Raw genomic sequence first — 23,274 nt, 5'->3', positions numbered from 1 at the left:
CCGAACTGTGACCCTGGGGTCCATCTGAGTCCCAGATTTTGGAGATTCAGTGTCCTCGGGGTCCCCGTGAACTCATAAAGAGTGACTGTAAATTACTACTAGAGAAGCAGCGTGGCTCAGTGGAAAGAGCACAGGCTTAAGAGTCAGAGGTCATGGGTTCTAATCCCGGCTCTGCCACTCGTCTGCCCTGTGACTATGGGCAAGTCACTTAACTTCTCTGTGCCTCAGTTACCTCATTCTATAAAATGGGGATTGAGACTGTTAGCTCCATGATTACCTTGTATTCCCCTCCCAGCGCTTTGGACAGTGCTTGGCACATAGTAAGTGCTTAACAAATGCCATCGTCATTATTATTAAGTAATAATTCTTACTAATTCTTGGTCCATTCTTTCACAGGCTGTGACAGATTACCGGTCCAGCTGCCCCTTCCATTTACGTGGTTAAAAACTAGCCATAGCCACCCCAGGTTCATTTTCTCAGGTGGTTTAATTTTCCAGTGAGACGGCAGAAGTAGTATAAATCAACAGCTATTGCTAATTTTAAACTTTCATTACCAGAATGCATTGGAAAACAAACCTGTTATTCTCTTTAACTTCCCCCACCAGTCCAGATCTTTGTGATGGAATTTCCCTGCCAGGTACTGAGTCATATCCACAGCTTTGCTAGGCCTTGAGGGTTATTAAATGTGATGAATTGGGTTCAAAATGACCCACCTAGCCACTGGTAGGACTGTTTATTTTCTCCCCCTCTGGACCGTGAGCTGGCCGTGGGACCCCGTGTACCAACTCTGTCTTACTGTACTCTCCCAAGCGCTCAGTACAGTGCCCTTCACAAAATAAGCGCTTGATAAATACGACTGATTGAGAGAATTCTTTGGTTATAAAGAAATAGCCACAGGATGCCTCGACTTGGGGACTGAGAATGAGGAAACTTGGAGAGCAATGTAGTGCAGGAGTTGAGCGCTCTCTCTCCCCTCCACCTCCTCTCCATTTGTTTTTCACTCTCCCCCAGCCTGAGGATTGAACCTTAACTCAGAGGGTGCCAATATGACAATAGAACTTCCTGAAAGAACCGGGCCCAGCCCTGCCTAATTCTTCAAATCTGAACTAGTTCCAGACCGATGAGTGTTTTCTTCCCTTCCTAGATGCTGTCCGGTGAATTTTTTTCGGAGTTTCAGGAGTATTTGCTAGCTGTAAATTATGAAGTTAGAAATCAGGTCATTTCCCATTAAACAGGTTCTCATTTGGGACATCGTCGCAAGTTTAAGTTTTGAGGAGTGAGGGGAGGCATTCCCCAGGGTTTCTCTTCCCTTGAGATTCCTTCAGTTGTAATTCCAAATCGCTAATGAAATGGATTGTCGGGTAGGATTTTGGAAAGACCAGGGGTTGGGGGGGTACGTAGTGATCCAAAGCTAGACCTCAGCTGATCATCCTGGTTTCCCACCGGTACTTTGTAGCCTCTTTTCTGAGTCAAAACCCCCCCAAAACAAACCCAAATCCAATTCTTATAAAGGGGCTCCGAGTAGTTGGTTTCTGTCCGCAGATGGACCTCCAGGATTACGTCTCGGGACCGGGGTTGCTGACCACTTCTTTGTGTTTCAATTTGTAGGTGGAGGTTCACTTCCGTGAAATATCTCAAGGTGAGTATTGAACCAATACCTGTTGCGATAGCCCAAGTCCAACGATCAAATGGTCTTATTTGCTCAGTACTACGCCGTGCCATGTTCCACCCACAGGGTCAGGAAATTCACAGTGTGTGCTCTTGGAGCAGTCATTATAGGACCCTCCTGAGCTCCTCAAGAAAACTTACCCTAAATTTTGTCTGACAGGTTTTCCACATCCAGTTCCGGCACCTCACCTTCAGCTGGCCCTTGCGTCCGTTGTCAGCCCAAGTACAGGAATTGCAGACGTCAGGGAATTTAAAATTAGGGGCTCAAGTCCCCCTGAGGAATCTTCAACGCAGAACCTTCCCTACGGAAGGTGAAAAGATTTTGGCGTCGTGGTTTTGGGACCGTTTTAGAGGGCGGTGAGCGGACCATTCCAAATAAAGAACCACAGCTGCCTGGTAAGTGACTTACTCTTTATGATATTTCAAACAGAAATCTAAGGTACGCTTGTTAATCTCCGATCGAACCGTTTTGTGGCCAAAGTCAGCGAGAGAGTTTCTGGTCAGTCTGAGCCATCAGGGGGACTTATTTTCCTGTCGCAGTTTCTCATTCATTCATTTGTTCAATTTTTTGAGCGCTTACTGTGCGCAGAGCACTGTACTAAGCGTTTGGGTGAATGCAGTGCAGCAATAAATGGTCACATTCCCCGCCCTCAACGAGCTTACAACCTAGAGCTGGGGAGGCAGACATCAAAACACATAAATAAATTACAGATACGCATACAGAAGTGCTGCGGGGCTGGGAGCGGGGAAGAACAAAGGGAGCAAGTCAGGGCGCCGCAGAAGGGAGCGGGAGAAGAGGAAAGGAGGGGCTTGGTCTGGGATTGAATTGCTCCCGTAGATCTGGCAGAGTCTTGCAACTTCAGAGGCTCCGTCTGGTTTGGAAGTGACTGCCCCTTCTTCCAGGAGTAGGCGGGAGCTTCAGACTACTTGGCTAAAGCAAAGCTCCTGGTTTTCTTCCCCCTGAGACGCCCACCTCCGCCCCTGCCCCCGTTTGCCCCTATTAGACTGTGTAATCCCGAACCCCCTGGAGTTGATGTGACTGCCATGTGGCCCATCCATCACTATCTCCTTTATAAATGGGGCAATCTGGGCTCTTTTCGGCACTAGCCATTAGGCTGAGTTCATCTAGTCCCTTCAGATCAACTAAGGCCAAGAAGAAAACCTGCTAGTGTTTTTTGAAAGACGGGCAAACAGTTGGTAGCGGGTCATTTTAATTCAGTACAAAACTCTGACTCAGTATTTTCATGCCTTCTCTGTCAGATTGTCAGCACCTTGAGACCAGGGACTTCCGTCTTCTTTTTCTGTCCCTAATCGTAACTGCGGCATTTATTCGGCGCTTACTGTGAGTCAAGTGCTGTTCCAAGGTTTTGGGGCACTCTCTTGTACTCTCCCAAGCGCTTAGTACTGTGCTCTGCACTCAGTAAGCACTCAATAATAATAATGATAATCGCATTCGTTAAGCGCTTACTATGTGCAAAGCACTATTCTAAGCGCTGGGGACGATACAAGGTGATCGGGTTGTCCCATGTGGGGCTCACAGTCTTAATCCCCATTTTATAGATGAGGGAACTGAGGCTCAGAGAAGTGACTTACCCAGGGTCACACGGCAGACACGTGGCGGAGCCTGGATTTGAACCCCTGACCTCTGAGTCCGAAGCCCGTGCTCTTTCCATTGAGCCACGCTGATAAACCCCTTTGCATGATTGATTGGTGCAAGGTTATCAGGTTAGATACCATCCCTGCCCCACATAGAGTTCACAGTCTAAGTGGGAGGGAGAGCAGCTATTCTACAGAGGAAGAAATTGAAGCACTGAAAAGTTAAGTCTTCTGATTCCCAGGCCTGTGCCCTTTTCACTAGACTACGCTGCTTCTTCTACTTCACCTTTGCTTTTTGGTTTATCTGTTCGTCCCCTTGTGTTTTCCACTCACACGCTCTCCTACTCTTTTAATGATTGTTTACTCAATTTACCTCAGTGTGCATTCCCCGTTACACAGTAAGCAGCACACAGGAACAGAAATCATATCTTTCACTTCTTCGTGTCTGGGGATTGAGTCTACCAACCTTATTGTACTGTACTTTCCTGAACACTTAGTAAAGTGCCCTACACCCAGTGCTCCATAGATACGATTGCTTGCTTGATCGATTGATTGATTAAGCAACCCCTGCAGGGTGTTACCAAAGCGACAATCAATACTGCTGATGTATTGATAACAATCAATAGTAGTGGGTGATGATACTATATTCTGCTAGAGTTGCCTCAGGAGAAGTCAGGCAGACGAATCTTCCCCGGGCTTCAAATCCAGCTTTTGAATAGCTTTCACCTATTCGGTGGAGAAACACCCAGCCTTCACAACAACAGCCACAGAGAAATGATAGATGGGGTGCTCGCTAAAACACACAATCGCGCACACTTGTCTTTTGCATTTGACGATTACGGCGTCGACGGGGCAGTTGACCCGGAGGAGTGAGCGCGACTGAAAACGCAGGACTGATAGTCCCAACCACGCCATACACACACAAAGTCTGTCCGTTGTTACGCTGACGTTTTTGCCGTTTCCAGAATCCGGCACAGATTTCGTTTTGCTGCTTCATCCCGTGATCCTCTGGAAGTTCAGCTTCTGCTCCCGAAGATCCATGCCTTTCTCGATTGCTGGGTGCTAAACCCATCTTCTGTTGGCCTTCCAACCTTCCGCTGGGTGCCACGTTGTTTGAGGCTGTACCGTCCTATATTCGTAAAACATCTCTTCTGTCTCTTTTGTCACTCCATTTCAGTTTCCCATACAGCAGTACCATAGTGACCCAAAAAAGCTGTATCCTAGAGAACATCATTTCATTACTAGTAAGCTGACTTGATTCCTTGGGCAGGGAACACAATTCTGTTGTGTTGTCTTCTCCCAAGCGCTTAGTGCGGTGCTCTGCACATAGTAAGGGCTCAATAAATACAGCTGATTGATTGAGTGAGTATCACTGTTTGTGATCCTATCTCGCACAAGATTGTCGCTAGGATTGTCAGCTGTGTTTGGGAGGGGCCCGGATCTTCAAGGCACACAAAAGGTCCGGGCAGTAACACAGCTCTGCTCACCGTCATTTTGGTCTGAAGTATGGTGACACCGTGCCGTTCCACTCGTAGTCTCCCAAAATATGCGTTGGCCTTTCGATATGGGGCTCTACTTCCTTGTCTTTCTCTGCCTCGTTAGAGGGGGTAACAGAATTCGGCGATGGCATTCAGTTCTGGATTGCCTGTGAAGATCTTGGGTGTGTGTGAAGGGTTCCCTGGGGCAGACAGGGAGTACGTTACCCTCATTTTCTCCAGCCTTATCTGAGTTTCAGGCCAAGTTGGCTTTGCGGAGTGGTCCATAATCACCCTCGTGTCATCCTGAATGGGTGTCTCTAGAGCAGAGTCACCAACTTAGAGCAGTTCGGCTCACTGTGGGCAGGGAATGTGTCTGTTTGTTGTTACGTGGTATTCTCCCAAGTGCTTAGTGCAGTGCTTTGTGCACGGTGGGTGTTCGATAAATACGACTGATTAAAATGAATGAATTTCTGAACAATGGCCTAGCTCTTTCGATGTTTCCCATAGGCTGTTGATTTGAAAGTTGCCCTAGAATAATAATAATAATAATGATGATGGCATTTATTAATTTATTAAGCGCTTACTATGTTCTTAGCGCTGGGGAGGTTACAAGGAGATCAGATTGTCCCATGAGGGGCTCACGGTCTTAATCCCCATTTTCCAGGTGAGGTAACTGAGGGCCAGAGAAGTGAAGTAACTTGCCCAAAGTCACACAGCTGGCAATTGGTGGAGCCGGAATTCGAACCCCTGACCCCTGACTCCAAAGCCAGTCTCTCCACTGAGCCACGCTGCTTCTCTAGAGGATTGAGAGGGTACTCCCCAGCATGGCTGTGTAAAATAAATGGAACAGGACTGGACATATCCCCACTGCCTTGCTTTCTCTGGTGTGGCGGTGGGGCTGGGGACTTCAGCTCTGGCACGGCCAATTTGGTTATTGCGGCGCAGTCTCAGAATCTTGATGAACTTTTCACGGACCAAATTGACTCAGAAATAATAATAATAATACTAATGTTGGCATTTATTAAACGCTTACTCTGAGCAAAGCACTGTTCTAAGCACTGGGGAGGTTACAGGGTGATCAGGTCGTCCCACGGGGGGTTCACAGTCTTCATCCCCGTTTTACAGGTGAGGTAACGGAGGGCCAGAGAAGTGAAGTGACTTGCCCAAAGTCACACAGCTGACAAGTGGCGGAGCCGGGATTTGAACCCGTGACCTCTGACTCCAAAGCCCGGGCTCTTTCCACTGAGCCACGCTGCTTCTCGATTAAATGCCGGCCCGCCTCCTCGTCCGCCGTCTTTCACCTATCACTCTGCAGCCTCCTTCTCCGTTGTTTTCCAACATGCCCATGTCTCCTCTACCCTTAAAAAAACTTCTAACAATAATAATAATAATGATATGTATGGTAATGACTAATAATATTTATTATGGTTATTTATTTTAATATTTATAATAATTATTTATTTTAATATTTATTCTAAAAAGACTAATCATATTTATTATGATTATGTCATTTAATATTTATAATAATTATTTATTTTAATATTTATTCTAATAATATCATAAATAATGATATTTATGGTACTTGTTAAGCGCTTACCATGTGCCAAGCAGTGTAACTAAACTCAGGTTAATGAGATTGGACACAGTCCTTGTCCCACGTGGGGCTCACACCCTTAACCAGAGAACACCAGAGAAGCAGCATGGCACGGTGAAAAGAGCATAGGCTTGGAATAATAATAATAATAATAATAATAATAATAATAATAATAATAATAATAATGGCATTTATCAAGTGCTTACTATGTGCAAAGCACTGTTCTTAATATGTTTGGTTTTGTTCTCTGTCTCCCCCTTCTAGACTGTGAGCCCACTGTTGGGTAGGGACTGTTTCTATATGTTGCCAACTTGTACTTCCCAAGCGCTTAGTACAGTGCTCTGCACACGGTAAGCGCTCAATAAATACGACTGATTGATTGATTGATTGGGGAGGTTACAAGGAGATCAGATGGTCCCATGGGGGACTCCCAGTCTTCACCCCCCCATTTTCCAGGTGAGGTCACTGAGGCCCAGAGGAGTGACCTGCCCCAAGTCACCCAGCTGACAGTTGGCGGGGTCAGGATTCGAACCCATGACCTCCGACTCCCAAGCCCGGGCTGTTTTCCCCGAGGTGGGGGGCAGGTGCGGCCCGTGACTCAGCAGCCGGCCCTCAGCCGTGGCGCTCTCTTGGAAGTCAGAAGGCCATGGGTTCGAATCCCAGCTTTGTCATTTGCCTGCTGCGTCACCTTGGGCGAGTCTTTACTTCTCTGGGCCTCAGTTGCCTCTTCTGGAAAATGGGGATGACCCCCACCTGGGACAGGGACTGCGTCCACCTCCGTTTGCTCCATCTGAAGAGAAGCAACGTGGCTCAGTGGAAAGAGCCCGGGCTTTGGAGTCAGAGCTCATGGGTTCAAATCCCGGCTCCGCCGATTGTCAGCTGCGTGACTTTGGGCAAGGCGCTTCACTTCTCTGGGCCTCAGTGACCTCATCTGTAAAATGGGGATGAAGACTGTGAGCCCCCCGTGGGACCACCTGATCACCTTGTAACCGCCCCAGCGCTTAGAACAGTGCTTGGCACATAGTAAGCACTTCATAAATGCCATTATTATCATTATTTGCTCTATCCACCCCAGCACTTAATACAGTGCCTGGCACATAGTAAGCGCTTAACAAATAGCATAATTATTATCGCATGGCCTAGTGGATAGAGCCCGGGCTTGGGAGTCAGAAGGTCATGGGTTCTAATTCTGCTGGTCTGCTGTGTGACCTCGGGCAAGTCATTTCACTTCTCCGTGCCCGTTACCACGTATGTGAAATGGGGATCGAGACCGAGAGCCCCATGTAGGACGGGGATCGTTTCCAACCCGATGTGCTGGTATCCACCCCAGCACCTTAGTACAGTGCCTGGCACATAGTAAGCACTTAAATTCAGTAATCATTACTATTATCAGAACCTTTCTGCATGAAGCAGCGTGGCTCAGTGGCAAGAGCCCGGGCTTGGGAGTCAGAGGTCATGGGTTCCAATCCCGGCTCCGCCGCTTGTCAGCTGGGTGGCTTTGGGCGAGTCACTTCACTTCTCTGGGCCTCAGTTACCTCACCTGTAGAATGGGGATGAAGACCGTGAGCCCCGCGTGGGACAACCTGGTCACCTTGTATCCCCCCCAGCGCTTTGAACAGTGCTCTACACATAGTAAGCACTTAACAAATGCCATTATTATTATTATTATTATCGATCCCCACCTTACAGATGAGGTAACTGAGGCCCAGAGAAGTGAAGTGATCGCCCAAGGTCACACGGCAGACATGTGGCGGAGCCGGGATTAGAACCCGAGTCTTTCTGATTCCCAGGCCTGCGCTCTATCCACTAAGCCAAACTGTTTCCCCTATTTCGCCATCCGGCTATTGCTCCATCTCCCTCTTCCCCTTTCTGTCCCAATCCTCCCGTGGGCTCTGGGTGTCCGCTGTCTCCACTTCCTCTCCACCAACTCCCTTCTTGAACCCCCTACGATCCTGTTTCCACCCATTTCTTTCCCGAAAGAGAGGCCGCCGTCACCGAGTTTTGCCACGGAGAGCAATCTTTATCAAGAGAGGAAGAAGATGCGACTTAGTCACTATTACTCTTCACAGGAGCAGGGGATGATGGCTACTGTGGCCCCAAGGTTAGGGGAACCAGCGCGTTATCGTCTCCGAAAGAATCAGAAGGGCACGGGTTCTAATCCCCACTCCTTCACGAGCCTGCGGCGTCACCTTGGACAAGTCACTTCACTTCTCTGTGCCTCATTTACCTCATCTGTAAAATGCGGATTAAGATTTGTGAGCTCCATGTGGGATAGGGGTTGTGTCCAATCTAATTCGCTTGAATCCACCCCAGCGCTTAGAACAGTGCCTGGCGGTTAAGAAGTGCTGAACAAACACCTTGATGATGATTATTATAATTGTGATTATTTTTATCCTGCTGAGGGGCGAGCTGCCATCACGACTCTTTTCCCCTAAGGGAGAGGGGGATTGATAGGGTCAGAGAGGAGGGATTTATAGCCCTGGAGGGATTAGCAATGTTCCCAAGTCTCTACTGAGCCTGGGAGCTCTGGTCCGGGCCCAGCCCTGCAGAGCATCCGGCTCTCCTCACACGGCCAGAGAAACTAGGCAACTTGCCCCCAGAACCACTGGCTTTTGGGCTCCTTTCAGCCCCCACCTTCCACCCCGAGGAGGAAGTCACAGGGACCCCTCGGTAAATGCCGAGGGACAGACTCCTTGCCCCTCGGGCCTGGCCAATTACCGAATCCTTTCGCTCGACCATCTGCTGTGGGAAGAACGGGGGCGTTACAACAACACAGCCTGCTCCCCTGGAGGAGAACCAAGGCGGAACTGTGTCAGAAAAACCAAGATTAGATCTTCGTTCAGTCATATTTCTTGAGTGCTTACGGTGGGCAGGGCACTGTACTGAGCGCTGACGATTTCCCGGAGAAGAAGGTGGACGGAAGAGACCGTGAGAATGGGACAGCACCTGGCCTCCCTCCCAGCCTCTGCCCAGGCGACGGAAAGGAAGCAACCGAAGGCAATCCAACAGAGACGAGATTAAGCTGCAACAGAGGGAATTTGGGCTCAGCACGAGGGAAGGACTTTCCAGCTGAGCTGCGCAACACTGGGACGCGGTGCCAAGAAAAACAAGGCGCTTACTTTTCTGGGAATTTTCAGGAAAGGGCAGACTTATTTCTAAGATGGTTATTTTTCTAGCCCGCCTCACTGGCAGACGTGCAGGCGGAGGGGTGAACCGCCCGCCCTATTGTTGTCCCGTCTACGACAACAAAGGTGTTCCTTGGCGTGGAGGAAAGAGTCGATCAGGGGACCTTGGTTCTCAACTCGGTCTGTGAGACCTACGTGGGACAGGGATCGTGTCCAACCTGATCAACCTGTATCTACCCCAGCGTTTAGAACAGCGTTCGGCCCATCATAGGCGCTTAACAAATATCGTGAAAACAGCATAAAACAGCTGACTAGCTTCGTGATCTTGGGCAAGTTCCCGTCATCCGCCTAGGCCTCAGTTTCCCCATCTGTATGATGGGGATGATGATCACTACTCTTATTATCATCTCCTCTCTCCACCTCCACAGGATAAGGGGAGGATCCAGGGTTTTAAAACTTAAGCGAATTACGTCGAGTTCGTCCAAAGGAAAGCCTCTTGCAAATCCGGAACACTCTCACTGTTCCTCTGGTTTCCTCTGGTGATTGGAGTCAAAAACTTCCAAATCTAAAGCTCTCCCACCAAATGCACAGAATTTAAGAAACGTTCTTAGTATAACTGTTGACGGTTTTCTAGTTGTAATGTAGTCTGTCTCAGCAATCCTAAAATGAATGGGCACAGTCAAAACATTTAGCAATTTGCCCGATTTGGGAATGAGCATGTGTAAATTACTCAAACAAGAGCAACCACCCTCCATTCTGATCTTCCTCTGCTATTGTATTTACTTTAGTTGAAGTTCTTTAGACAGATCAGTCAATGATTGAAAGCAATTTTATTTGCATTTTCACGAATTCAAATAATAGAAGCATGTGTAGCGCGTTACGGATGCTGCGATCCAGTCTGCACTCTTCCTAAGCAGTTGCTAAAATCAGTTTTGCTGTCTTTATTTATTTCGCTTCCGATCCCTGTAGCAAACAGCCCGGGTTTTCCCATTCCCTGCCGCCTTCCCAGGCTTTACGCACATTCGCTCCTCCGCTCCACAGCTCTACCCGCGTGCATCCGCGAGGGTACTTTTCAGGATTTAAATAGCGCCGTCATGCTTCTCGACACCTCTTGAACTCTTCAGACTTATTGACGGAGCAGGACGGGGCCCTGTTGTGCTCCGTTCAGCCGCTCCCTACCTCCCTGGGCTCCCGGCCCGCTCCCCTGGGCAGAGAGGTTCCCCCAGGACAGGATGAGTCGAGGTGAATCGGGCAGGCGACATCCCCATCGTGGTAAAAAGCATCATCATCATCAATCGTATTTATTGAGCGCTTACTGTGTGCAGAGCAGCCTCTCGGCCTCTCCACGTCGTTTGACTGTTTGCCAATTTGGCGTCATTCTTTCGGCATTTGTTAAGCGCTTACTATGGGTCAAGCGCTGGGGTAGATACAGATTAATCAGGTCAGACACCGTCCCTACGTGGGGCTTACAGTCCAAGTAGGAGGGAGAGCAGGCATCGATGGAGTGGTTATGGAGGGGCCGAAGCCCTGAGCGTTCTCCCTCTCGTAGTCTCGACGGTGTTCCGTAATCCCCACACCATTCCCCGGGGTTCGGTGCAAGAACTCGTCTTCTCTCCGGATAGTCAGCGCAAGGTCTTAGTTCCCTAATTCTCCGTGCAGTTGTTTCAGGAACTCTCCTCCGAAGAGAATAATTCGACTTCGTGCGGCTCGTTCAAATCTACTCTCGTGGAGAGTGCATCCTGGTATTCCGGGGGCAGAAATGTGCAACTCGTTACTCTCACTACAATCCATCAGCAGCGTGAGAAGCAGCGTGGCTCAGTGGAAGGAGCCCGGGCTTGGGAGTCAGAGGTCGTGGGTTCTAATCCCGGCTCCGCCACTTGTCAGCTGTGTGACTTTGGACAAGTCTCTTCACTTCTCTGTGCCTCAATTACCTCATCTGTAAAACGGGGGTTAAGACTGTGAGCCCCAAGTGGGACAACCCGATTACTTCGTATCTACCCCAGCGCATAGAACAGTGCTTGGTACGTGCCAAGCGCTTGACAAATGCCATTATCATTATTATTATTATTATTAGCAAAGAGGGAAAGGTATGTCATTTTGTTCCAATGAATCTCTGTTGCCTGGGAATTCCGGGGCTTGGAATGACCTTAATAGATCCTCATGCCCACAAGCAGTCAATCTGTCAATGGTATTCACTGAGCGCTTACTTTGTGCAGAACACTATAACCGAGTATTTGGGGAAGTACAGTACTAAGGAATGGGTAGACACCATCTCTGCACACAAAATCAATCAATCAATCAATCGTATTTATTGAGCGCTTACTGTGTGCAGAGCACTGTACTAAGCGCTTGGAAAGTACAAGTTGGCAACACAAAAGGCCTAAGGCCTACAGATGGAGATAGACATAATAATAATAATAATAATAATAATAATAATAATAATAGCATTTGTTAAGCGCTTACTATGTGCAAAGCACTGTTCTAAGTGCCGGGGGGATACAAGGTGATCACGTTGTCCCACGTGGGGCTCACAGTCTTAACCCCCATTTTACAGATGAGGGAACGGAGGCTCAGAGAAGTTAAGTGACTTACCCCAGGTCACACGGCAGGCAGGTGGGGGAGCCGGGATTAGAACCCGTGACCTCGGACTCCCAAGCCCGGGCTCTTTCCACTGAGCCAAGCTGCTACTCGAAATTAAATTAAATTAAATTAATGAAAAGAAATTACAATTAAGGAGAAGCAGTAAAGACATGAACCTAAGTGCTCTGGGGCTGGGGCGAGTATCGCAGTGCTTAAGAATTCCCTTTTCTAGACTGTGAGCCCACTGTTGGGTAGGGACCGTCTCTATATGTTGCCAACTTGTACTTCCCAAGCGCTTAGTACAGTGTTCTGCACACAGTAAGTGCTCAATAAATACGACTGATTGATTAAAGGTTACAGATCCTCGTTGGGGAGGGCTGGTGGGGGAATTGAGGGCTTAGGCGGGGAAGGCCTCTTGGAGGAGATGTGATTTTCCCACAAGTTCTAAAGATATGATATGACTTGGGGTGTCAGGAACTAGGCAGGGAAGGCTCGTTGAAGGAAGCGACATTTGAGGAGGAAATAGGAGGGCTTTGAGTCTTCGAATACCAGGAGAGCTGTGCTCTGTCAGATTTGGAGAGAGTCCCGAGTGGAAGAGAGGCGGCTGGGGCGGGGGGGTTTGATGTGATCGAGGGAAAGACTGACGGGAAATATTCTATGTCTACTGCATAAGAAAACCTCAGACAGTGCTGCATCTCGCCTGAAAATCGGAACTTAATTCCTGCAGCTAGACCAGCTGTGGAACAGAGCGCTCAAAGAAGATGAGGACTTCTGGCGACCCACCGAGCCACACTGCCTCCCCGCTATCCGTGCCACGCAGCTTTGTTTCTGAGGTGCAGAGAAGTTAAGTGACTTTCCTAAGGTCACGAAGCATGCAGCAGTGTCAGATTTAGAACCCGGGTCCTCCGACCCTTGGCTCTTTCCACTAGGCCATTCTGTTTCCAATCCCAGTGTTCTCAGTGAGAGACATTATACAAGCAGACATTTTGCCGAGTTCCCCATTCTTAGGACCGCCCTAATCGCCACGGAGAATCATTCATCAGCCACCCTGCAACTTTTCTGGAAGTATCTGTGGATCAGGTTAGGTAAATTGAGGAAATACAGTCCCACGAGGTCTGGGTGAAGCTCCGCTTGGGCTTTATCAAAAAAGATGAGTAATCTGAGGCTGTCCATCTGTCTTTATTCCACCTGACATCGACTCAATTCGATCAAGAGGTGTTTCAGGGAGAGCTTTGAAAACCTTGAGTACATTGCTTCTTATTGCCGTTCCTTACAGACTTTAGCTGGAGATGATGTCAGGAGTTTCGGGGGTTTGCAGAGTGGGATTTTTCTCGCAGCCCCTGCCTGACTCTCTGAGAGTGATCTGCCTCTTTAGACTTCTTCGTGGGGGTGGTATTGGCTTAGGGACCCTGTAAGCCACTTGCCTGCTGTGCGATATTGAGTTGCTTAAATTATCTGGGCCTCGGTTAACTCATCTGTAAAATGGGGATCAGGATTATGAACCAGATTGGACATGGACTGTGTTCAACCTGATTACCTTATAACTACCCCAGCACTTGGTACAGTGCCTGGCACATAATAAGAGCTTAACAAAAAAGACCCAAGTATTAAACAGTTACACAACAGTGTCAGTAGCCCCACTCCCTAAATTACGCAGCGCCTATTGTTAAATTGACAAGAGGCACACACGGGCACCCCACAAGAAACAAAAGGCAGAAAGTCCAAAAATACACATAGGAAAGTTCTCTGATTTCCCGGTTTTGGAGTTATGCTATTAATGGAGTTTCCTGAATTTCAAAGTCTCAGATTTGCATTAAAGAATGGCAGTTTAGGTGAGTGCCCATTTCAAGCTGATTTTTCTTTTTCTTTTCAGTGTCCCTGGATAGAACATTTGGGTTCATTATAGGCTGGCCAGTGTCATTATTATTATTATTATTGTTACTGATATTTGTTAAACGCTTACTGTGTGCCAAGCGCTGTAGTAAGAACTGGGGTAGCTACACATTAATCAGGTCAGACACAGTCCTTGTCCCATATAGGGGCAGCGGGAGGGAGAAAAGTTATGAAAACCCTGTTTTACAGATGAGGAAACTGAGACGCAGAGAAGTTAAGTGACTTGCCCAAGGTCACGCAGCAGGCATCAGTGCCAGATTTAGAACCCAGGCTTCTTTCCACCAGGCCATTCCGCTTCCAATCCCAATGTTCTCAGTGAGAGACATTATACAACCATTTCATTTTGCAGAGTTCCTTCATCTCTCATTCTCACGAGCGTCCTTGATCCCTTCCCTGAGTTATGGATTTTTTTTCTAATTCCACCGTCTTACCGTAAAAAAACAGCCTGAAAAACTTACTACTCCCGAGCTCCTGCCTTGTTCAGTGAGTGGTGAAGACCTTGCTCATGTTACAAGCCGCATGCTTATTTTTCAGAATCATTCTGGGAAAATACTAGCAGTGAATTTTGAACTGTACATGGCAGACTCAGAGTAACTAGATCCAATGGACTAGGCAGAAACTTGTGTTTTAAGTGGGGATCTCAAAGGCAGGAACCAAGACCTCTGCTGGAGTTTCACCTCGCTGTGGGCTCACTGAGACCTGGACCCTCTGTTAGGGAGGGAAAACGATCCTTCCCTTCTCCCACCTCTTCTCCCTCGGCCTAGCTGACGTGAATTGAAATTTTAAAATCCGTACAATCCTTTGGGAGATGGGAATTCGTGTACCCGTGAGGTGGAGGTGGGGTTCTCTCCATTTCCCTTTCTTTTGAGAGAGGGGCTGTTGGGGAGAGTCTCCCTAAGAGTGAGTTTCCGGGGAAATGAAAAGAGAAAGCTTTCTGATAGAGTGCGTGACGAAGGGGAAAGAGAAACGAAACTGGAGGACTTACATGAGAGGACATACATGGGTAACGGAAAGGGAGTCCAAACAGGATTTACGAAGTGGGAGAATGCAGTCCAAATTGAAAGAAGATGATTTTGGCAACTACAACTGAGTTTTTGCTCCCCCCCCACCCACCCACTCCTTGCCTACTGTGTTACCCTGCTCAAGCCACTTAACTTTCCTTTGCCTCAGTTTCCTCATCTGTAAAATGGGGATTAAATACCCCTCCTCCCTCCTGTTTAGGCCAGGAGCCCAAGGTGGGACAGGGACTGTCCGATCTGATTATCTTGCATCTACCCCAGCGTATAGTAAAGCACTTAACAAGCATTATTATTATCTTTATTATTTTAGAGGAACATCATCATCATCATCATCATCATCAATCGTATTTATTGAGTGCTTACTATGTGCAGAGCACTGTACTAAGCGCTTGGGAAGTACAAATTGGCAACATATAGAGACAGTCCCTACCCAACAGTGGGCTCACAGTCTAAAAGGGGGAGACAGAGAACAAAACCAAACATACTAACAAAATAAAATAAATAGAATAGATATGTACAAATAAAATAAATAAATAAGTAGAGTAGTAAACATTTCAACATTCGAACCCAGAGCTTGGAACAGTGCTGTGCGCATAGTAAGCGCTTAACAAATACCGTCATTATTATTATTATTATTATTTGAAGAGATCGGACAGGCAAGGGTAATTCAGGTGAGAGATCCCTGAACCAGAGGAAAGAAGGAAGATCCCTGTACAGGAAGATAGAAACGGTTTACTTTAGATATGTTGCCAAGAAAGAACTGATAGCTCTCTTCCCTATAATCAAGCTACTGTTGCTCAAAAATGATACCAGGATGGAAAGTATGGGAGAGCGAGACAGAATAATGAAGTGAAAAGAGAGGAGGAAACAAGATGCTTGGAATAAGGATGAATTATTAATAACCAATTAATGAACATTCGCGTGTCTGGAGATGTTGGGAGACAAGATATCGGTGCGGCAGTCCGGGAGACGATGCGGTTCAGCAGGTCCGGAGGACTTCCCTCTGCCATCTGGGCGAGTGGGGAGTCGAAATTGTCGAAACAGATGAGGTTGCTGGGCCCAGGGAAAAGTGCTGAGGAAAAAAGGAGAGGACAGAGGGGTCATTCGTTCGTTCATTCAGTCGGATTTATTGAGCGCTTACTGTGTGCAGAGCACTGGACTAAGCGCTTGGAAAGTACAATTCGGCAACAGATAGAGACAATCCCTACCCAACAACGGGCTCACAGTTTAGAAGTGGGGAGACGGACATCAGCACGGACCTACCGGGCGAGGTCCTAAAAGAGGAGGGGTAGAAACTAGAAGAAATCGGGCTGCAACCCTAGAAATAAATATGAATCACAGCATGACTGTTGTTCTTCAGGCTGTCGCCGCTCACTGGGATCAAATAGATTCAATCGAGCATTCAATCGTATTTATTAAGCACTTACTGTACGCGGAGCACTGTACTAAGCTCTTGGGAGACTACAGCGCAACAGAATCGGCGGACACATTCCGTCCCCAGAACAGTTAGGTGTCCTTTGGTTTAAAGACAATGCTGTCAGTGGCAAAAATGGCATCGGAAATTGTGAGTGGCACAGAGAGAGAATCCTCTGACCAGTTGGTCAAGGGAAATACAAGACTTGTACATATCTATTCTATTTATTTAATTTTGTTAGGATGTTTGGTTTTGTTCTCTGTCTCCCCCTTTTAGACTGTGAGCCCACTGTTGGGTAGGGACTGTTTCTATATGTTGCCAATTTGTACTTCCCAAACGCTTAGTACAGTGCTCTGCACATAGTAAGCGCTCAATAAATATGATTGATGAGGAGGATGATGATGATGACTGCGTCTTTCCTGGCACCTTGCCATTCAGGGCGAGCATCGCTCAAACACCAAGGGGGGAGAAGGAAAAGGCCTGTCCTCCCACCAGCGGGACATCAATCAATCAATCAATCAATCGTATTTATTGAGCGCTTACTATGTGCAGAGCACTGTACTAAGCGCTTGGGAAGTACAAATTGGCATCACATAGAGACAGTCCCTACCCAACAGTGGGCTCACAGTCTAAAAGGGGGAGACAGAGAACAGAACCAAACATACCAACAAAATAAAATAAGTAGGATAGAAATGTACAAGTAAAATAAATAAATAAATAGAGTAATAAATATGTACAACCATATATACATATATACAGGTGCTGTGGGGAAGGGAAGGAGGTAAGACGGGGGGGATGGAGAGGGGGACGAGGGGAGAGGAAAGAAGGGGCTCAGTCTGGGAAGGCCTCCTGGAGGAGGTGAGCTCTCAGCAGGGCCTTGAAGGGAGGAAGAGAGCTAGCTTGGCGGATGGGCAGAGGGAGGGCATTCCAGGCCCGGGGGATGACGTGGGCCGGGGGTCGATGGCGGGACAGGCGAGAGCGAGGTACGGTGAAGAGATCAGCGGTGGAGGAGCGGAGGGGGCGGGCTGGGCTGGAGAAGGAGAGAAGGGAGGTGAGGTAGGAGGGGGCGAGGTGATGGAGAGCCTTGAAGCCCAGGGTGAGGAGTTTCTGCCTGATGCGCAGATTGATCGGTAGCCATTGGAGGTTTTTGAGGAGGGGAGTAATATGTCCAGAGCGTTTCTGGACAAAGATAATCCGGGCAGCAGCATGAAGTATGGATTGAAGTGGAGAGAGACACGAGGATGGGAGATCAGAGAGAAGGCTAGTGCAGTAGTCCAGACGGGATAGGATGAGAGCTTGAATTAGCAGGGTAGCGGTTTGGATGGAGAGGAAAGGGCGGATCTTGGCAATGTTGCGGAGCTGAGACCGGCAGGTTTTGGTGACGGCTTGGATGTGAGGGGTGAATGAGAGAGCGGAGTCGAGGATGACACCGAGGTTGCGGGCTTGTGAGACGGGAAGGATGGTAGTGCCGTCAACAGAGATGACGCTTTGGGTTGCTTTCCTTTTCCGTGGTGGAGATGGAGGTAATCTTGCGCTCGGGCCCTCCGGGCCCAGAAGCCTGCGCTGCGAGGCGGCCGGTGCGGGAACCCGAACTGGGTGAGGAGGCCTGAGGAAAAGTGGAAACTCGTTAAGTTAAAATAAGGACGAATGGGGGCCGAGCGGCAGGAAGGCGGGACGGTCTGGAATGCAACACCGGTAAATCCATTTCAGTTGGAACTGTTTCAAACTGACAATTTGGGGAGGGGGAGTGACGGGGGGGTTCTTTGACAAGGACCCACCTGGAGCAGCGAGACAGGGGCCGGGCTGCCCTCAGTGCTGAGCACCCCAAGGGGAAGACTTGGCCCCGAGACGGCACCGGCCTGGGCTGGGACGCCGGGCGGCCGAGTGGCCCCTGGCTATATGGTCGGCTCCCGGACTGAGCCGGCACGGCTTCCGTCGGGGTGCAGGGTAATAGTAATAGTAATAAGGGCATTTATTAAGCGCTTACTATGTGCAAAGCACTGTTCTAAGCACTGGGGAGGTTACAGGTGATCAGGTTGTCCCACAAGGGGCTCACAGTCTTCATCCCCATTTTCCAGATGAGGGAACTGAGGCCCAGAGAAGTGAAGTGACTTGCCCAAGGTCACCCAGCTGACAAGGGTCAGAGCCGGGATTTGAACCCATGACCTCTGACTCCAAAGCCCAGGCTCTTTCCACTGAGCCACGCTGCAGTGTCTGCTCTAGGGTGGGGACGGGGGGAAGCCACCCCACGCTCCCACTCTTTCAGCCGGCAGGACCCAATCTCCGGCCTGGGTGGATGCCTCAGTCCCGTCCGATACCGTCGCGCTCGGCTCCGCGCTCGGTAGAGTGTTTCGGAAGCTGTTGAATCGGCCAGACTACGACTTATCTTAACTTGTTGTTCCCTCCTTCCCTGCCAAATGTTCCCTTAAGGCCAGCCCTCACCTTGACCTCTGGAGTCAACGTGTGTTTATTCAGCACATTCACGCCTGGGTCCCTACTATGGCTCCAAAACCAAAGAAACCCTTCTGAGCCCTGTCCTAGCCGCAGCATCAGACCCTCGGATCTCAAAGTGTCAGCCACAGTGTACTATAGTGATCGATCTGGTCCCCCCACCCCTGGAAGGGGACAAGGCTGAAGCAATAAAATAATAATAATCAATCAATCGCATTTAAATAATAATAAATAATCTATTATTAAATAATTATTATCATTAAATAATTAAATATATTAATTTATTATATTATATAATATTAATTAATATCAAAATATTTATTATTGAATAATAATAAATAACTATGGCATTTGTTAAGCGCTTACTATGTGTGAAGCAATGTTCTAAGCGCTGGGGGGGGATACAACGTGATCAGGTTGTCCCATGTGGGGCTCACAGTCTTCATCACCATTTGACAGATGGGGTACCTGAGGCTCAAAGATGTGAAGTGACTTGCCCAAGGTCACACAGCGGACGTGTGGCGGAGTCGGGATTTGAACCCGTGACCTCTGACTCCAAAGCCCGGGCTCTAAGTGATCTCCCGCCACCTTTGAGCAATATCATCCCGTCCATCCCATCGCTCCCCTTAGAGTGTACGCTCCTTGGGGCCAGGCAACTGCCACTTTTTATTCGGTACTTCCCAGGCTTCTAATACAGCGTACGGTGCCAGCTGGGTGCTCAATAAATGCTACTACTCACCACCCACAGTTAGGGAGTGAGACCTGGCAGGGGAGAAGGAATGGATGGAAAGAATCGAGGAGAACCAGGGGAATGCTGTGTCTGCAAGACCAAAATCCGATACTGTGCCAAGGAGAAGGGCATGGCCAACAATTTCAAATTCAATCCTTCTCCCTCCTACTTAGACCGTGACCCCCACATGGGACAAGGACCGTGTCCAACCTGATTATCTTGCATATACCCAGCACATAGTATAGTCCTTGGCACATAGTAAATGCCTAACAAATATCATAATGGTATTACTATGTAGAGGCACCCAAAAGAAATTCGGGAGGATTAGAACATTCATTCGTTCATTCGATCGTATTTATTGAGCGCTTACTGTGTGCAGAGCCCGTTGGACTCAGCTAGAACAATGTCATCAGTTACCAGAGAGACCTGTTGGAGGTGGAGTGAAAAGAGTCAGTGGATCGATCAGTCGATTATATTTATTGAGCACTTACTCTGCGCAGTGCAGTGCACTAAGCTCCTGGGAAAGTGGAGTGTAGCAGAGTTGGTAGAGACATTCCCTGCCCACAACGAGATGACGATCCAGAGGACGTATACGATTTGTGGGAGGATTTTGGACAGGAATAGGAGGAGGGAAACGGGGTAGTCGCTGTGGGGCCCAGAGAAGACTTTCTCCTTCTAGGGGAGTGACGGACTCTGATTTCCTCAGCCCTTCCTCCTGGCGGAAGTAGCCCTCGGAGCCAGTTAGGAGGGCCCAGATGCCCGTTGATATCTTCGGGGTCGTAAAACAACGTCGCTTCCCTTCCAGACATGGTCAAGATTGGGGACCTTGCCTGGCAGTGCTCTCCCCTTCCCCCCGGGCCCCCGCCTCAAGCCCTACCCCTCCTTGACTCTCAGAGGAGCGCTCCCAAACAGGAAGGGCATCATCCAGGGCCCCCCTTCTCACCGCCAGGAAGCTCGGGTGGAGGGGGGCTATCCTCTGTCGCTCCACTTCCCATGTAGACATGTCCCTCCAGCCCCCCGGGACCCACCCAAGCTCTTACCAAGCTCTGGATTTTTAGTGGCTGAATTGAGAAAAAAAATTCACGAGGTCGCGTGGCCCAGTGGCAGGACCCCGGGCTTGGGAGTCAGAGGTCGCGGGTTCTAGTCCCGGCTCCGCCACTTGTCAGCTGGGTGATTTGGGGCAGGTCACTTCACTTCTCTGGGCCTCAGTGCCCTCGTCAGTAAAATGGGGATTAAGACCGTGAGCCCCATGTGGGGCAACCTGATTACCTCGTATCCCCCCCAGTGCTTAGAACAGTGCTTTGCACATAGTAAGTGCTTAACAGATGCCATCATTATTACTATTATTATGTGGGACAACCTGATTAGCTCATATCCCCCCCAGCACTTAGAACAGTGCTTGGCACATAGTAAGCGCTTCACAAATGCCATTATTATTATTAACTGGGTAATAAAGAGAACTGAATTCCAATGGAAAACACCATTGCTTCTCCTCTGCCTCTTTTCCCATTTCTTCAGAACCCTTTTCACTTTTAAGGATCCTAGTGCACCTGTTCTTCCGGTTCATCCCCTTCCTCTCTCTGGGTTTCCCTCCTCTGGATCCTTCCCTCAGGGTCTACAGGTGCCAGGTTCGACCTACTACTCGTCTTTACGGTCAGGAGGAGGTGGCCCTGCTCCTTTGGGATTCTCGCTTCTGGTCCTCCAAAGTGAAGATCCCTTTTTTTATGCCCTCCCAGCTCGCCTCCAAACTTTAAAATGGCTGAGGGGCTTCTCCCCCCGAATCAACTCACGCTCTCACCCCAACACCCTTTTCCCAGTCTTCCCCTGTGATTCTCTGGGTGCGGGTGGCATCACCATCTAAGACCCTCGTGAGCCTTCTTTCAAGAAAGCAGAAAAGAGTGTTTTGGGTTTGTTTTTTTTTACCTCTTCCAGCAACTTTTCCTCCTTACTTTCTCCCTGTGTGAGCCGGCTTGAATGACGGTCACGAAAAGAGACTTTTTGAAGGCACAGAGGAAGGAGCTACTGGAGAGTGAGAGGTTGAGGATAGGGAGGGAAGAGAGAGGAGCAGTTGGTCTTTTAGGGATGGGTGAGAGGGTGGAGTCAGAGTTTCAGGTATATGGCAAGTAGACTTTGAGGGTAGGGAGAACATATCCCAAAAGGCAGCTGGGACGGAGGAGGAAGAGGGAACGGGTTAGTTGGGCTGTGAGCAGGTCAAAGAGGGGCTCTGGGGAAGGCTTTTATGTGTAGCCAGAACAGATAACCAAGTTAAGCCTGAGATAAAACCTGGAACAAGCCACTTGCAGGGAAATTCACAATTTCCTCCTCTTTCTACTCCTCCTCCTTCTTCTCCACATCCTCCTCCTCCTTCTCCTTTTTTAAACCACGTCCATGTATTTTTTTTTTGTTTTCCACATCCTTTTTATGTAGTATTAAATATCTGAAACAAACCTGGGTTATCAGATCAGCGTTCCATACCCCCCGCACCTTACAGTTTACTAATTGACTATGAACGGTTTTTATTTTTCACTGGACCATACGCGCTTTCTCTATCTACAGGAAAGAGAAAAAAAAGTGACAAAAGAATTTGGCAAGTGCCCAAGATTACTGAGTGACATTAGAAGTAGGAAATAAGTGGATTCAGTCACCAGAATGGCATCACAGAATAAGTGATGTTTCACCATCTTTGGGTTCCTCCCCGAGTTTTAAAGTTTTCCATTTTCGATCTCCGTGTTCCTAGAGAAGTTCCGTACCTAAAAGCAAGAGAGAAGTTTGGGTTAGAAATAGGGAGGGGATAAAGCGGCGTCTAGCTGAGAAGAGAGAGGACTGTAAGCAAATGTTATGGAGCACTGGAAGTTTGCTGCTGTGCCTTTCCAAAACATTCCAGGGTAAGATTTGCTTTCGTTTGTTTCTCTGCTCTTGTCTTCAGCTTGGGGACGTTTTGAGGTCCAGGATTAGGTACAGTGGTTTGGAGAGTCTATCTGGATATTTTTCTTTGTTGTTGAGAGTGAAACTTACAGAAACGGGTGGAGGGGGCTAAAAGCACCGCAATTTTAAGCGTAGGCTATTTGGGATACTTTTAACTTTTGTTCCAGGCATCTGGTGAACAGCGCGTCCGGTCTCTTCAAGCTTTTGGGAAGCATTAAAACTGACCCCTGATTTACCTGCAGCTTTGGGTACAAATCTCTGTTGGCTTTGTTTTGTCAGTTTTAGGAGGCTCTTAACTGGAGACAGATGAGTAGAATAGGTCATTACCCATGTGGGTGTATTAACTGATCCCCTAGTAATGCAGGGAGTAAATTATTTTTCTGGGTGATAACAGAAAGTTTCACTGGGGCTTGCTGACACTTCCCATTAGGGATTTTTTCTCTCTCTCCTAGCTGCAGACTCACAAGTTTGTGCTAATTTCTTTCTCCATAAAGTACTGCTCCGTAAACTCACTTCACCAAAGGGCAGTTTATTCGTGCCGTGACAGGGGGGTTCAGTCAATCGATGGTATTTGCTGAGTGCTTAGTGTGTGGAGAGCACTGAACTAAGCACTTGGGAGGATAGGGTATATCAGAGTTGATAGACGCGTTTCAAACCGGTTTGGGGGGCCAGTTCCCTGTGGGCTGTCCATGGGAAGGATAGCAGCACTCTCCGGTGCCATCAGAGTGGGCAGAGACAGGGGGGTCGTGGAGGGGTGGAAGAGGAAGAACAAGGGGGAGGTGGTGGCGAGGGATGTTTGTT

General features: G+C 48.4%; 1 protein-coding gene across 3 annotated transcripts in view; it reads left to right on the top strand.

The window, feature by feature from the left end:
- The first annotated feature begins 1,603 nt into the window (after nt 1-1,603).
- The window catches only part of LOC119922904 (phospholipid-transporting ATPase FetA-like), a 135,613-nt gene continuing 113,942 nt past the window's right edge, over nt 1,604-23,274 (top strand). For 2 of the 3 annotated variants that reach the window (XM_038742528.1, XM_038742526.1), the window contains exons 1-2: nt 1,604-1,639; nt 1,829-2,064. The gene's annotated coding sequence lies outside the window, so the exon portion shown is untranslated. The remainder of the gene's footprint in view (nt 1,640-1,828; nt 2,065-23,274) is intronic. The other variant, XM_038742527.1, reaches the window with a different exon arrangement.

This window comes from Tachyglossus aculeatus, unplaced genomic scaffold (genome assembly GCF_015852505.1).
Source record: "Tachyglossus aculeatus isolate mTacAcu1 unplaced genomic scaffold, mTacAcu1.pri scaffold_12_arrow_ctg1, whole genome shotgun sequence".
NCBI lineage: Eukaryota > Metazoa > Chordata > Mammalia > Monotremata > Tachyglossidae > Tachyglossus > Tachyglossus aculeatus.
This window is presented reverse-complemented; position numbering and strand designations above follow the sequence as displayed.